Consider the following 15736-nt stretch of genomic DNA (forward strand, 5'->3'; position numbering starts at 1 on the left):
ACTGACCTTTCCCCTTTCTCCGTTTGTTGAAAATAGATGATCCTAGTGTCCCGAAGGGCTCCCAATGGAAGCAGCCAAGAAAGAATGTGGGTGAGGCAACTCGTTCAGACAACACATGTGTATGGAGCACCTGCTCAGGTACCATCCTAGACACTGAGGATGCATCAGAGAGCAAGACAGACAAGTTCCCCACCTCCCAGAGCTCCCATTTTACTGTGGGGGAGACAGATGAGGAAGGGAAACGGGAGCAACCAGGAAGGAGAGAGAGAGGAAAGGGGACCTAGAACAGGGAGAAGAGAGAGTAGCTTCATATTGGGATGAAAGTATGATGAAGAAAATACAATGGGGAGTGGGTCAGGCTGGCCTCTCCCCAAGGAGACTGATTGAGCTGAGGCTTGAATGATCACAAGCCAGTCGTGGGGATTAGGACCTGGGGAAGAATTCTGGAAGAAGAGACAGCAGATGCCAGTGCCTCGGGGTGGGAACACACTGGGCATTTAGAGGGGCAGACAGAAGACCCTTGTTGGCTTCAGTGACACAAATAAGGAGAAGGGCATGAGATGGGGTTAGCTCAGGCTCCCTTTTAGCCCTTAAAAGTCCACACCTAGAGTTGGAAAGGTGGGCCTGGAGTCAGGAAGAGAGGGAATGGGAGGTCCACCCTTAACCAATGTCCTTCCCCAGGAGAGAGGAGCTTAAGAAATGTCTGAAAACCTGTTTCAGTTGAATCCAGTCCCTCACGATCTCAAAGTCCTTTAGAAAGGGCTCTGCCTGTGTTTACACTTTGACATCTGGTAAGTATGGTGATGATGAGATGGGTTGACAATTGAAAGCTTCACTAAACTTTGGTATTAAATGTATCCACTTTGAACTTCTCTGAAATATGTATTTTCCAGCACAAGCAGAAAGTGAAACTTCCTCTTCTAAGACTAAATAATTAACAGAACAATTCACTGTAAAAGCAAGATCTAAAGCCTAAAAAAAAGACTATTCTTGCCTCAAAATCTTGTTTTTCTGCATTTATGACACATTGTGGATCAGATGGCCCCTCAAGACCTCAGTCTTGAGCAACCCAAAACAGATGCTTCCTGATCAGGTCTCTGGGCTGAGTGAGATGGTCTCACAGGACTCGCTTTATGCCTTCGGACTTCAGTTTTATCTTTGACATAAAGGTAAATACCTCAAGATTAATGTCACCTAATTGGTAAGTAGACTCTAGAACCTGCCTTTTCTCATTTTTGTAAATCATGATGACTTCTGCCTCTCTCTGCGGCATACCTCCCATAATTTCCCAGAAATGACTGCTCACAGGTCTGTGATCAGTTACTCATTCAATGCCTGAACAGTCAATGGCCATAACATGATGGACAGGATGACCATGGTCCCTGCCTTCGAGAAGCTAAGTCTAGTGGGGAACACAGATACTGAACACGTAATTTCTGGAGTGAGTGTCATGCAGGAGAAATTCAGGTCCCTTTGGGAAACAGCCATCTACAATGTCTGGGTTCCCTGGAGGCTCAGTGGTAAAGAATCCACTGGCAATGTGGAAGACCTGGGTCTGATCCCTGGGTCAGGAAGATCCCCTGGATAAAGAAATGGCAACCCACTCCAGTATTCTTGCCTGGGAAATCCCATGGACAGAGGAGCCCGGTGGGCTACAGTCCAAAGGGTTGCAGAGTCGGACACAACTGAGCGCACACAGCACATACACATCTATCACATCCAGACCCAAGGCTTGGAAAACTCAACCCCCCTTGACGGTCTCATCCACCTTGAGACATTTTTTCTAGCCTTTAAAGATGGTTTTGCTTTATGATGCATTGAAGAACCTGCTGGTCTTGCTTTCTATCACCTGCCTGTGGTACCCTGGCTCCCTAAGCGCTTGGCCCTGCCCCATCTTTCTCCAAATATACTTTGGAGCAGTGTCACAGAAAGAGATGTGAAGTCATGGAAAGACCCAGCATTTGGCCTGAAATGATCTGGGCTCAAATCCCAGCTTCGCCTCCGAGACGTCCCCCACATGCTCTGAGGATAATAACTCTTACCCACCCCATCCCCCAAGGATTATTGTGAGGATCCATGTGATCATTTACATGAAAATGCTTTGCAAACTATGGAGCATTATTCTCATGTCAGCTGCTATTTCACAAGTCTTAGCATATTCTGGACTTCAGCTTTTCCTGACACTAATATACAGATTCCTGCTATTCTTTTGTGACACCCTTCATTATGTACCCCTCCTTCCATCTTTTGTTTGTGTTCATCTGAAATCAGAGCTCTAACAGCCTCCCCTCACCAGCACATCAGTTCTTTTAGCTGCCTCTTCCTTTTCTTCCGCGTGATGTTTTCGGTATCAGTACAGATAGGATGTCACATAAAACTTCATAACCTTCCCGGGTCCTTTTGGAATCTTCCTCAAATACAAATCACAAGCATCTCTCTATCCCGTTCATGAACTAGGAACATCAGGAAACTCCTTTTAGTCAAGATCAAAATGATCTTTCTCAGCTTGGTGTCCCGCCCAGCTTTTTCATGAAATCTCTCCCCGCTGGTGGTGGCCCTGGAGGAACTTTATGGAAGCCATAGGGGTCAAAGTCTTTCCCAATGGCTCAGTGGTAAAGAATCTGCCTGCAATTAGGAAGATGCAGGATCGATTCCTGGGTTGGGAAGATCCCCTGGAGAAGGAAATGACAACCCGCCCCAGTACTCATGCCTGGAAAATTCCAAGGACAGAGGAGCCTAATGGGCTACAGTCCATAGGGCTGCAAAAAGTTACGCAGGACTCAGCATGCATGCATACGTGCATGCAGGGGTCAAAAGTTCTCTGAGGGTCTATACAGTGGTTCAGAGAACCTAGCAGCTGTTTATCCAGGGATTCCTCCTATCACCCCAGAGTTTTCTTAGGGCTCCCAGACCCACCCCACAACTGACCTCATTAAGCCAAAAAGCTGAGTCTCTGTTCACTGGCCCACCACCAAGGCACCCTGCCTCTGCCTCCCAGGCAGTTGGCGGCAGGATGGGGGCAAGCTGGCCCAAGAGTAAACCATTTCTCCCAGGACCTACCAGTGGCAGTTTCAAGCCTGAGCTCCCCTTCGTTGTCCAGACAAGCCACCACCGACCCTGGTGGCAGCCTGCCAGCAGTGCACTGCCCTCTCTGTTCCAAATCATCACCAAGGCCTTTGCAATCCAGGCACCGGGAGTCAGAGCAAGAGGGTCCTAACCTTCACTCGGGAAGGCCCAGCGGTTGCCGGGTGACCGGCACAGGCAAGGTTTGGGGAGAACTCCTAAGGCAGGCAAGCAAGGAGATTGTGGATATTACGAAGTACCAACACGGGAAAACCCAAGTACATGGAAAGGAAATGAAGGTCACTTTTTGCCCCAGTTCAGTAAAAAAAAAAGGTCGCTGGTTAATTGCAACTCAGACACAACTTCTTTATTGGAAGTGTCTTGCTCCCCAAGACAATAAACAGGGCAGCAAGTGGGAGGGAAGATAAGACCCTGAGTTGTTACTATGAGGAGTGGGGGGCAGCTGAGTGATGCTGGCGAGGGTGCTGCTATGGAAACAGCTCTTTCCCAGCTATGGGCACCTCCGCCGAGGTCCTCAGCCCAAAGTCCACAGCTTGCTTCCCTGGCCGAAGCAGTGCAGTCCCTGGAGACATAAAGAAACATACACAAAGGGCAGCCCATTAAAAAGGATGAGGCTCTTGAGCAAAGAACCAAGGCATGGCGGGACTGTGGCTGCTCCCCATCTCCCTGACCTCCGCTTTACCAGGCGACAGTCGCTTTCTCCCAAGTAACTTATGAGGAATCCCAGGAGGACGTTGCCTGTGTTTTCAAACAAAGACTCCAGCCAGAGCTCTTTGGTTACTGAGCAGGACACAGTCTTTCTTCTTCTTCTCCTTTTTTAAGCCTTTTCAATCTACCCATCTTCCATAGTCATCCCCCAGTGTCACTGAACCTCCCGGGTCAGACAGAAATAACTGCTGTTTGCCTGAAACACAGGTTCATTTATTGTTGGAATATGGCACATCGTAAAAATGGAGAATCCAGCATTCTGAAATATAAGCACTAGCATTAAAAAAAAAAAAAAAGTAGCTTTATATTGTCCAAACACTCACTGGGAAATACCATCATTTTCACTTGTTGCAGTCAGAGACATTAAGTGGGCTTCATGTTCATAATTCGGAGTAGTTTTTTTAAATGTGTGTCCCCATGGGTTCTGGAAAGCCTGATGGTTTTGTTGTTGTTTTGGTCACATGGTTTAAGGTAGCTTCGAGCTGTTCAAGAAAGTTTCCCTTTTTCCTTTTTTTTTTTCTTTTTCTTTTCTTTTTTTTTTTTTTTTTTTTTTTTTTTTTTTTTTGGTTTTATGGAAATATTGACCCACGAGGATTTAAATCCTCCTTGGTTATAGGCCTCCGGAGACAAAGCCATATCCATGGCAACCACAGGCGGCCCAGCAGAAGAGAGAACACGCCAGACCCAGAGCATAAAGGCTCTGTTTACCGATGGCTGAGATCTTGAAAGCACCACTGCACTTCCGACTCCCGGCGGAGGGCAGGACTCCAGGCAGTCCTCACCCTTCAGACCAAGCGATCTATGATCGGAGCCACAGGAAGGGGAGAAGCTCTTTCCCCAGTCCCTGGACACAACTTCTCCAAAGGCCCAGGTTGGTCCTGCAGGAAAAGAAATCGTGAGCCAATAGGAAAAGGAGGCGGGGACAGGGCAAGTCCGGGGGTGGGATGGGGCGTGGCACCCACCAGGACTTCCTGGCTCTGGGTGGGCGGGGACCTGCTTAGTTTTGCGGGCCCTCTGAAGCCGGTCTCCTGACGAGACCCACCTCACTCTTGGGAGGCAGACACACCCATCAGAGCCGGTCCTACAGGAGCCCAGGTCCCCAGGTCACAGCCAAGTGTTTTGTGAGTTACCCTTTAATGCCCCCATGTTGCACCAGCGGGCCTAATTCCATCAGCCTTTTCTAGGTGCCAATACAATTCGGGTAGTGACTTCCCAGGTGGCGCCAGTGGTAAAGAATCTACCTGCCAATACAGGCGACGCCAGAGAGGTGGGTTCCATCCCTGGGTGGGGAAGATTCGCTGAAGAAGGAAATGGCAACCCAGCCTAGTATTCTTGCCTGGGAAATCCCATGGACGGAGGAAGCTGGTGGGCTACAGTCTATGGAGTCGTGAAGATCTAACACGACTGAGCGTGTGTGCAAATGACAAATCAGATAAACACTCAAACCCAAGTAAAGAGTTGTGCTCACCGAGCACCTCCCCTGCTTTCTGCTACCTGGGCACTAAACGGGAGCTCACACAGCTCTCCTTGCACCTGAACCAATAAAGTCTCAGCCTTGCTGAGTGCCCTCGGTCAGCCAGCGGTGCCTCCTCTCCAGATAGAGAGTTCATCAGAGCAAACACCGAAGTGGAAAGAATTCAACCCCCAAATGCATGAATTTTAAACCCAGAACACAATGGAGCCCTCCCCAGGAAGTTTTCAGATGCTTGAATCTAGGGAAGGGGAGGAGACTGTAGAAAGTGGGCCCGGCGGTGGGGGGGAGCGGGGGTCGGGGGGGAGGGGGGGTAGGGGGAGGGCATCGCAGGGACCAGCGATCCGATTCTGTCCCTGTAGTGGAAACAGTGACAGACTTTATTTTCTTGGGCTCCAAAGTCACTGTGGATGGTGACTGCAGCTGCGAAATTAAGACACTTGCTTCTTGGAAGAAAAGCTATGACAAACCTAGACAGCATATTAAAAAGCAGACACATCACTTTGCTGGCAAAGTCTGTATAGTCAAAGCTATGGTTTTCCAGTAGGCATGTAGGGATATGAGAGTTGGACCATAAAGAAGACTGAGCACCAAAGAACTGATGCTTTTGAGCTGTGGTGTTGGAGAAGACTCTTGAGAGTCCCTGGGATAGCAAGGAGATCAAACCAGTCAATCCTAAAGAAAATCAATCCTGAATATTCTTTGGAAGGACTGATGCTGCAGCTGAAGCTCCAATACTTTGGCCACGTAATGGGAAGAACCAACTAGTTGGAAAAGACTCTGATGCTGGGGAAGATTGAGAGCAAGAGAAGAAGGGGGTGACAGTGGATGAGATGGTTGGATGGCATCACCGACTCAATGGACATGAGTCTGAGCAAACTCCAGGAGATAGTGAAGGACAGGGAAACCTGGTGTGCTGCAGTTCACTGGGTCACAAAGAGTCAGACATGACTTAGTAACTGAATAACAACAACTCCCCCCGGGTCTCCCAGTAAAGGAGAAAGGCCATCCCCAAGGATTAAATTGCAAGAAACTTCTGAGAAAAGACAGGACCAGTCAGGCATTTCTGTAGCAGCTTGGTGGTTTTATCTATTTTCTATGCCAGGTTTCTACATACATATATATTTGGATGTTTTAAAAGTTCCAGACAGCCCAAGTTGGATGCATGAGACAAGTGCTCAGGGCTGGTGCACTGGGAAGACCCAGAGGGATGGGATGGGGAGGGAGGTAGGAGAGGGGATCAGGATGGGGAACACATGTAAATCCATGACTGATTCATGTCAATGTATGGCAAAAATCACTACAATATTGTAAAGTAATTAGCCTCCAACTAATAAAAATAAATGAAATAAATAAATAAATAAAAGTAGTGGTTTACAGCAAATAAATAAATAAAAGTTCCAGACATGGGAACCCCGTGGCAGTCCAGTGGTTAGGACTCCACGCTCCCACTGCAGGGGCCACAGGTTCCATCCTGGTTGGGTAACTAAGATCCTGCATGCAGCACAGGGCAGCAAAAAAAAAAAAAAAAAAAAAAAGTTCCAGACATTAAAACAGTTTGAAAATTACCACTCTAGAGACAGAAAAACGGGATGAAGAGCAGAAGGAGAGAAGGTAGGCGAAAGATTTTAGAGTGCTTAGTGGGTGCCTTTGTATTAGTTTATTTGCTTATTCTTTCATTGACCTTATCACACAGGCACTGCATTTTCTATTGGTTTTCAGATAAAGAACTATAAGTTGAAGAAAACACAGAATCTCCCCCCAATATCACACATTGGCAATAAAACCAGTTCCAAGTCTATGTCAAGTTGAAGCTGTGCACCAGGGCTGTTTGATTCACGGCCCAGCTTTACTCCTCTATAAAACTAGCTTCTTGCCTATGATTACAGATGACAAAATAAAGCTTATGCATGCAGTCGTCAAAGCCTTGAGAAGAAATTTGAAATATTTGTGCCCCAAATTGAAGCCATCACTGTGACCGAAACTTCAGTGCCAGATTTATTCTACATTCTAAGAGCTCTCTGCTGAGAGGGGGGGACTCTGTTGCTTGTCACCGGGGCCCCAGGTACTTTCTGTTTTCGATCCCAGTGCTTTGGAAAAGTTTAGGCTGCTCCACGTTTACCATCACAGAGCGGGAACCTCGTGGAATTGCTAGGAAGCGGAGCCAGCTCTCTGGGTACAGGCAGTTGTGTATGGTGTCCTTGCCAGAAAAGGAGCAGGAGCTCTGGCCACCAGTGGGAAGGACTGAGGAAGACCTCCATTCAGAGCTGTGCGCTGGGCAACCGCTAAGTGCATGGAACCAGCTTCTGTGCACAAAAAGTGTCATGGAAGCGCCAAGGTTCTTTAACCAGACCTGCTGGCTTTTTAAAAATGTAGGCCAGTCGGGGATCTTGCCAGAAAAGGTTGGGTCTAGCTTCAGCTTCCAGGGCAAACGGAACCAGTGATGGAAGAGCACCCCATGGGCACCGCATCCAGTCACTGAGATCATTTTATCCACCAGTGGCTTGTGGCCCAAGCAGAAGTTGGAGAATGAATCCATGACACCAACTGAAAAAAGAATCTTACATTGGCTGCACACTTGATCCCTCAGAACATCTCCAGGAATTGTTGAACTTGTTTGACCTAACTCAGCCCTGGGTGGAACAAGCTAGCAGCTGGTGGTGAGAAAAGGACAGAAGACCTCGTGTCTACACTGGAATTCAACAGCAATGCCAGAGATGCGTGTCTGCACCCAGTCATCTAAACGTAAACAACCCAACCAAAACCAAACCAAACCAAAAACCCACACAACCAACTCTAGCATTACCCCTTCCCCCAAAATATTCACATACTCCCATAATATTCCATCCTATATTACCAGGGCTTCCCTGGTAGCTCAGATGGTAAAGAATCTGTCCTTAATGCAGGAGGCCCAGGTTCCATCCCTGGGTTGGGAAGATCCCCTGGAGAAGGAAATGGCACCCCACTCCAATATTCTTACCTGGAGAATCCCATGGACAGAGAAGCCTGGTGGGCTACGGTCCATGGGGTCGCAAAGAGTCAGACATGACTAGCAACTAACACTTTTCCCAAAATATTCACAGAAATTCAGCTGCTGCCCCCTCTGTCCTGTAGTAGTGTGGAACAGTGGAACCCTATCTTGTTTTTTCTAGTCTGTCTGCATCCTGTCTACCCCTTACCCCCAAGCCAGTTACCCTCCACTTACCAGCATCTAACTTTACCTTTATGTCATATTCCTAGGGATGGTGGCAAAAGTTACTCTAATGAAGCTACACTCCTTAGGCTTCTAACGTTTCTCGTTCTCACTTAATTTCTTTTAACTTTCTATTTTGAAATAATTGTATACTCACAGGAAGCTGCAGAACATTTGAATGTTAACAGTTGTTTACCTGAGATGAGCGCTGTAGTCACACGCGCTACGTTCCCCTTCCTCTAGGTCTCTGCCCTTTGGGGTCTCATCCCGAGGACAAGAGTCCTTGAAGACTGGAGAGTTACAAAATTTTGGGGTCTAACTTTCTTGGAAGCCGAATGAATTTCTACATATACATGTCAATGTTTTGTTCCCTCAAAAGATCATGTTTAAGGGATTTCCCTGGTGGTCCAGTGGCTAAGACTCCAAGCTCCCAGTGCAGGGGGCCTGGGTTCCATCCCTGGTTGGGGAACTAGAACCCACAGGCCGCAGCTGCTGGTTCACCTGCCACAGTGAAAGACCCTGCGTGCCACAACAAAGATCGAAGGTCCAGAGCGGGAATCACAGTTTAGATCCACAGCTAACACCTGGCACAACCGAATAATTTTTTTTTTATCCATTAAAAAAAAAAAGAGCATGTTTGAAATATAAAGAGCTCTCTCTAAATATCCAAGTTATTATGCTTTCATGATTACTGAGCCTAATAGAAATGAATTCAATTTTCTCTTTTTGCTATTTTAATTTGTCATATCTGACACTGGCCTCTCCCGACCTTGTGAAATTACCCCATTTTTTCTGCTAACCCTCAAATAAGAATTCCAATTTTTGCGATTCTTGATATAGAATTTCATTTTGATAAGTATCTCAGGGATTTCTACACCCAATGGATCAAAAATCCACCTGAAAATAATTTTTTTTAAAGCCACTCTGATTTTCATTTGCAAAAGAGCAATAAGGAAAGAGAGCACTGTCAGGAGGGAAGTTACCAGATGAAGAAGACTAATGAGATCTAGGTTTGTGCTCTAAAATCTTAGTGCTAGCAAAGAGCTGTCAGTGAATGGTTCAATCCTGGTTTCCTAAAAGAATGTCACATGCGACTCCATGGACTGTATCCCACCAAGTTCCTCTGTCCAAGGAATTTTACAGGCAAGAAAACTGGAGTGGATTGCCATTTCCTACTTCAGGGGACCTTCCCCACCCACGGATCGAGCCCACATCTCTTGCATCACCTGCTTGGCAGGCAGATTCTTTACCACTGGCGCCACCTGGGAAGGCACTCACAGCTAAAATGGCATTTCCTGCATAAGACCCAGGGCATTCAGATTTTGTTTTCTGATGAGAAGGTGGACCACCCACGTCAGCCTGGATGAGAGCCCAAAGGGGTCCTTAGTGGGCATGAAGCCTTGTCCCTCAATGCCAGCACTGCCCACTGCAGGGTTCAGCCTAGGACCCACGTCTAAAGGGTAAGAGCACCACATAGAGACCCACAAAATGTTGGATGGCTCTGAAATGCCCTTGTGCTGGGGGTTGCTGAGAGCTTACCATGGGGTATCTCATGGCACTCAACCCAGGCTCCCAAACTGTACGGTATTATTTTGGGGAAAAGTTCCTGACTATGAAAGCAATCATATTTGGGGAAAAGTTCCTGACTATGAAAGCAATCATATACTCATTTCAAAAACAGTTTGGGGAATTGAAATAAGTAAAAGGAAAAAAATTAAATGTAACTGTGCCATCCAGAAATAGCCACTGTTAATGTTTGGTATTTCCTTCCTGTTTTTATGTATGTGTGTATTGCCTTCTAGACAAAATTGGACTCAAAGTATACATAGAGTTTGGGATTCTGCTTCTTTCCGTGTCATTAGATAATCTTGGCTGTAAATAATCAGCTGTACAATATTCCACCATATGGGTGTACCATTTGTTCATTCATTCTATTACAGGACTTTTTTTTTATTGTTTCAAGTATTTTTTTTTAATGATAGATGATGCTATAAGGAAAAAAAATAGCATCCTTGTTCATCAGTCTGTATCTTTTCTCTTCTCTGATTCTTCCCTGGATGTAGATTTCTAAAAGTATAATAAGCAGATAAAAGGAAGAAACATATTTATGACTCTTGATGTGTATTGCATGCTAAACAATTTTCCATGAAATTGGTACCAACTCAACTTTCCAGCATGTCCCACAGTCACACACAAAATATGTACAAGTAACAGCGTGCCAACATTAAAGTGCCCGCTTTGTAAAATAATTAGTAGTTCAGGGTCTTTGATTCTTCACATCATGTAACAAGATCAGAAGGGATTAAAAATTCTGCAGGCTTTATTTATTTTATTTTAAAAAGACTTCCAACATGGCACCAGTGGTAAAGAATCTGCCTGCCAATGCAGGCAGTGCAAGAGACATGGGTTCAATCCCTGGGTGAGGAAGATCCCCTGGAAAAGGAAGTGGCAACCCACTCCAGTATTCTTGCCTGGAACATTCCATGGACAGAGGAACCTGGCGGGCTATAGTCCATGGGGTCGCAAAGATTTTTAAAAAGTGGGGGACTTCCCTGGTGGTCGAGTGGTTAAGACCCTGTGCTCCCAATGCAGGGGGCATGGGTTTGAACCCTGGTTAGGGAACAAAGATCCCACCTCCCACTCGGCGCAGTCAGAAAAAAAGAAGGCGGCTAACAAGCACCCCAGAGCTCCTGGAAGCTTACATAGTACCTTTGCTCAAATTGGAAAATTCACACCGTTCTCAAGACCCTTTACTGCCATCTGCCAGAAAGTTACCAGAATTAATGATGACTACAGTGGAACTGGAGGCCCTGTGAGCTCCGCAGTGCTCACTTGGTGCTCTTGAGCAATGTGTCACTGCAGGCTAGAGGTTTATGTACAAAAGTGTGTGTCTGTCACTGCAGGCCAGATATGCAGCAGCATCTCACTTCTTCCCCGGCACACACACTGTCTCCACCAAACCGCTGCTTACAGCAGCCAAGCACCATTCATTAGAAAGCCTCAAAGCCTGCTGTTTGCCTGACCACGACAGTTGCCCCCCGAGGTGTCTGCTTTCACAGGTGTTCCAGCCTGGCTTGCCTGCGCTCTCTGCTCCATTTAGACGTCCCCACAGCGCCTCAAATTTGTCAGAGGAGACAAATCTCATTCTCTCTGCCCCACTTCTCAGTCTCTCCTGGGATGCTTATCATCTTGGGGTTGTCAGCAAATCACCCCTGCCCTTCACACCCCACTGCTGAGCTGTTGCCAAATTCTGATTATTCCTGCTTCACTCCCCTTAATGCGCCACTCTCACCAACACCCCTGAATCCATTAACCCCAATCCCAGGACATTAACGAGCCCCGGTGATGGAAAATTACTCCAGCTTCTGATAATTGACAGCTTCACTGTGCCCACCTCAGACTCAATGAACACACTGATGCTTATGAAATCTCCTGCCTTCCTCTGCACCCTCCCTGCAGCCCCAAACTTCTGTACTGAGCCTAGAATGGAAAACAGCCCTGAACAGAGGTACCCGGAGGCAAGAAATAAATGATGGAGCTCTCTGCCTTTGGCAATAGAAGTTCGAAGTGTCAACTTTTAAAAAAAGTCACAACCTGGAAGTTGAGAGTTACGTTTTATTCGGTGGGAATTTTTAGGACTTCAAGTCCGGGAGACAGCATCTCAAGTGATCCTGGGAGAACTAGTCCGGGGATGGGGTTGGGGGTGGGAGGAGTCAGATTACATAGAAGTTACAAGCCAGGGGCAGGTAGTCTGAACATTGAAAGATTATTATTAATTAAGGAAAACCAGACATCTCAAGGAATTTAGCGCTTTTCTAAGTATGGGAAGGCACAAGATTCTTGGCTTACTGAAATCATCCTGCAGTTTGATTTTTCACATCCTTACTGCCTCGCTCACGGTAGGGAGCGGTGGCGGTGCAGTGGCTGCCAGATAACAGACATTGTTCTTCCTAGGCTCAGAAATTCACATTTGGAGGGCCAGTATCCCTAATGACTGTGACATCCTTGTTTACTGATATGGCAGGAAATATTCCATTTCACTTAAGTTTATACATGAGTGAGTCAGGGTCAAAGGCAATGATGCCACTGGACTGCTGTAGGTGCTGGGCCAACAGAGCTAAGACCCTCTGAGGGGAGGGGGTGGGGTCCCCTGATCACAGCCAGGTGAACACCCCTGGTCCACTGTCAGACACTGCAGGTTCCAGACAGAACCCTAACAGGCCTCCAACTTCTGCACACGAGTCTGCAGTTTTGCTTTTGAGCTTCCAGTGGAAATTTTAATGCAGGTGACACCCCTCAGACTCACTGTGGTTCTGATGAGACAGAAACCCCCAGCATCAGACACTCCCCAAGGGGCCATTGCTTTCATTTTAAGGTCAGAGCATGAGGTGAGGCAGCCAGACAAACAATGTACGCCTCAGAGAAAACCTGCTACTCCCCAAAGCCCCTCCTCACCTCTCGTTATGGAACTTGCCCTTGTGTTAGTTGCTCAGGCGTATCTGACTCTTTTTGACCCTGTGACTGTAGCCCACCAGCCTCCTCTAGCCATGGAATTCTCTAGCCAAGAATACTGGAGTGGGTTGCCATTCCCTTCTCTAGGGGATCTTCCCAACCCAGGGATTGAACCCAGGTCTTCCGCATTGCAGATTCTATACCATCTGAGCATAGCAAAATTCCCCTTAGAAAATTGGGGAAAAAAAGATAGAGAAAGCAGAGTCATCATGAGATGGTGCCCTGAGCACTTAACTGCATTTTGGCAAACGGTTTATGGCCATAACTAATTCTGTCTCCTCCATTTCCATTGAGAAGAAAACTAGGCAAAAATTGGTTCATAGTAAAGAATTTGGCCTTGCCCAAAGAGATTTCTGAAAGGAAATCAACCCTGAATATTCATTGCCAGGAGTGATGCTGAAGCTCCAATACTTGGCCGCCTGATTCAAAGAGTTGACTCATTGGAAAAGACCCTGATGCTAGGAAAGACTGACTCAATCGACATAAGTTTGAGCAAACTCTGGGAGATAGTGAAGGACAGGAAAGCCTGGAGTGCTGCAGTCCATGGGGTTGCCAAAAGTCGGACACGACTGAACAACTGAATAACAACAAAAGAGAGACCTGACCTTTGCCCTTGACTTCTGGAAAGCAATCTTTGTCTTGAGGTGGAGCTAGTGGTAAAGAAGCTGCCTGCCACAGCAGGAGATGTAAGAAATGTGTGTTCAATCCCTGAGTTCGGAAGATCCCCTGGAGAAGGAGATGGCAACCCACTCCAGCATTCTTGCCTTGAGAATCCCATGGACAGAGGAGCCTGGCAGGCTACAGTCCATGGGGTAGCAAAGAGTCCGACACGACTGAAGCAACGTAGGATGTACGGACCTGATAAGAGGATCTTTGTTTAGGGCAAGGGCAGGCCACACCTGATAGCTTTAGGGAGTTGGCTGAGCCAGAAAGACCAACCATGGGATTTAGGACGGGATTTAGGATGGGGGCTTTGGGTCACATGTTATCAGGGAGCCTAGAGAATGAGTTTAACCACATGGGAGATCAATCCATCAATCATGTCTATATAATGAAGCCCCAATAAAAACTCAGGTGAGCATCCCTGATTGGCAATATTCCATGCATAGTGTCACACATCAATACTTGGGGGGAGAGGACGCAGTTCATCCTGACTCCACAGGGGAGAGAGGACACCAGAAAGCTGTCCCAGACTCAGCCCTGTGTCTCTCCCTTTGGCTGATTTCAGTCTGTCTCCTTTTCCTGTAATACACCATAACTGTGAGTGCTGCAGCTTTCACTGAGTTCCGTGGGTCCTTCTAGCACATCCTCAAACCAAGAGGGTGGTTTTGGCAAGGCCCCAGACATGAGGACAATGTCCAAAGTGAAGGCAGTCTTGACGACTGCGCCTCCAAACTTTGCAGTTTGGCTCACAGGCAAATGGGCTGAAAACAAAGCATAAAGTGATCCAGGTTGGTCCACAAGGACACGTTATGACAAAGTTCCCGGGTTCTGAAAATGAGGTGATGTAAGTTATTTCAAAGACCTGTTAAACATTTCTCATCTTCCCATAAAAGTGTGGGTGATGCTGACCACAAACAGAGAAACCGGCTGGAAGATTCTCAAAGCCCCTCAAATCCAGAGCATCTCATCCTGGGGGCTGGAACCCACTCTGTGTGTAAACCTCCAGAAGTTTCCCATAACGTTTAGAATGAAACCCAGACTTCTAACCCTGTTCATGTGTTTGTGTCTTTGGAAGATTCCCCAACTAAAATGTAAATCTAAATGGGTGCTGGGCCATAACAGATGCCTACAAATGTTTGCTGAATAAATGAGTAGCTCAAGTAAAAGGAATTAAAAGAGCTCATCTTGCCAACAAAATTTTATCTCCGGCTTAATTCTTTTCTGTTTTCTTTTTTTAATTGATATATAATTCATATACCATAAAATCCAGCATTTACATTTGGGGTTTTTAGTGTATCCACAAAGTTACACAACCATCACCAGTGTTTAATTTCTCTGGCTTAATTTTTTATCAAAGCTTTCTCACTCTCTTTTTTTTTTAATTAACTAACTTATTTTTGGCCATGTGGCAGGTAGGATCCTAGCTCACTGAGCAGGGATCGAACCCATGTCTCCTGCATTGGAAGTACAGAACTTTAACCACTGGACCACCAGGAAAGTCCCTCTCTGGTTTAATTTTAGTCCCTGTTTGTCCTTCCTCTCCACCATGTGGTTCTAATGAAAGTGTTAGTCCCTCAGTCGTGTCCTAATCTTTGCGACCCTATGGACTAGGCCGCCAGGCTCCTCTGTCATGGCAAGAATACTGGAATGAATAGCCATTCCCTTCTCCAGGGGATTTTCCCAAACCAGGGTCTTCGGCATTTCGGGCAGATTCTCCACCCTTTGAGCCACCTGGGAAGGCTGCCAATCACAATACCCTATGTGCATCAATCATCAGGAGGATACACAGCTCAGGGAAGGCCACACTCCTCCCCAGCACTTTCCAACAAAAACTAAGAAAACCAAGTGCTTCCCTCTTAGTTGGAGGAGCTGTGAGAAATGAATATGGAGCTGGTGGTGCCCAGATCCCTGCCATGTGGAAATAGCCGGTCCATAATGGGTGGAATAAATCTGACACCCAGAGAGGCAGAGAGAGGGAACACTGGTTCTGGTTGTCCCTGAGGCCAACCACACCACCCCACTTCCCACAGTTTGGTTACATAACCCAATCATTCTCTCTCTGGCCAGTGGTTTTCTGTAACTTGGAACCTAAGATGTTCCTTGAG

The sequence above is a fragment of the Cervus canadensis genome, chromosome 9 (genome assembly GCF_019320065.1).
Source record: "Cervus canadensis isolate Bull #8, Minnesota chromosome 9, ASM1932006v1, whole genome shotgun sequence".
NCBI lineage: Eukaryota > Metazoa > Chordata > Mammalia > Artiodactyla > Cervidae > Cervus > Cervus canadensis.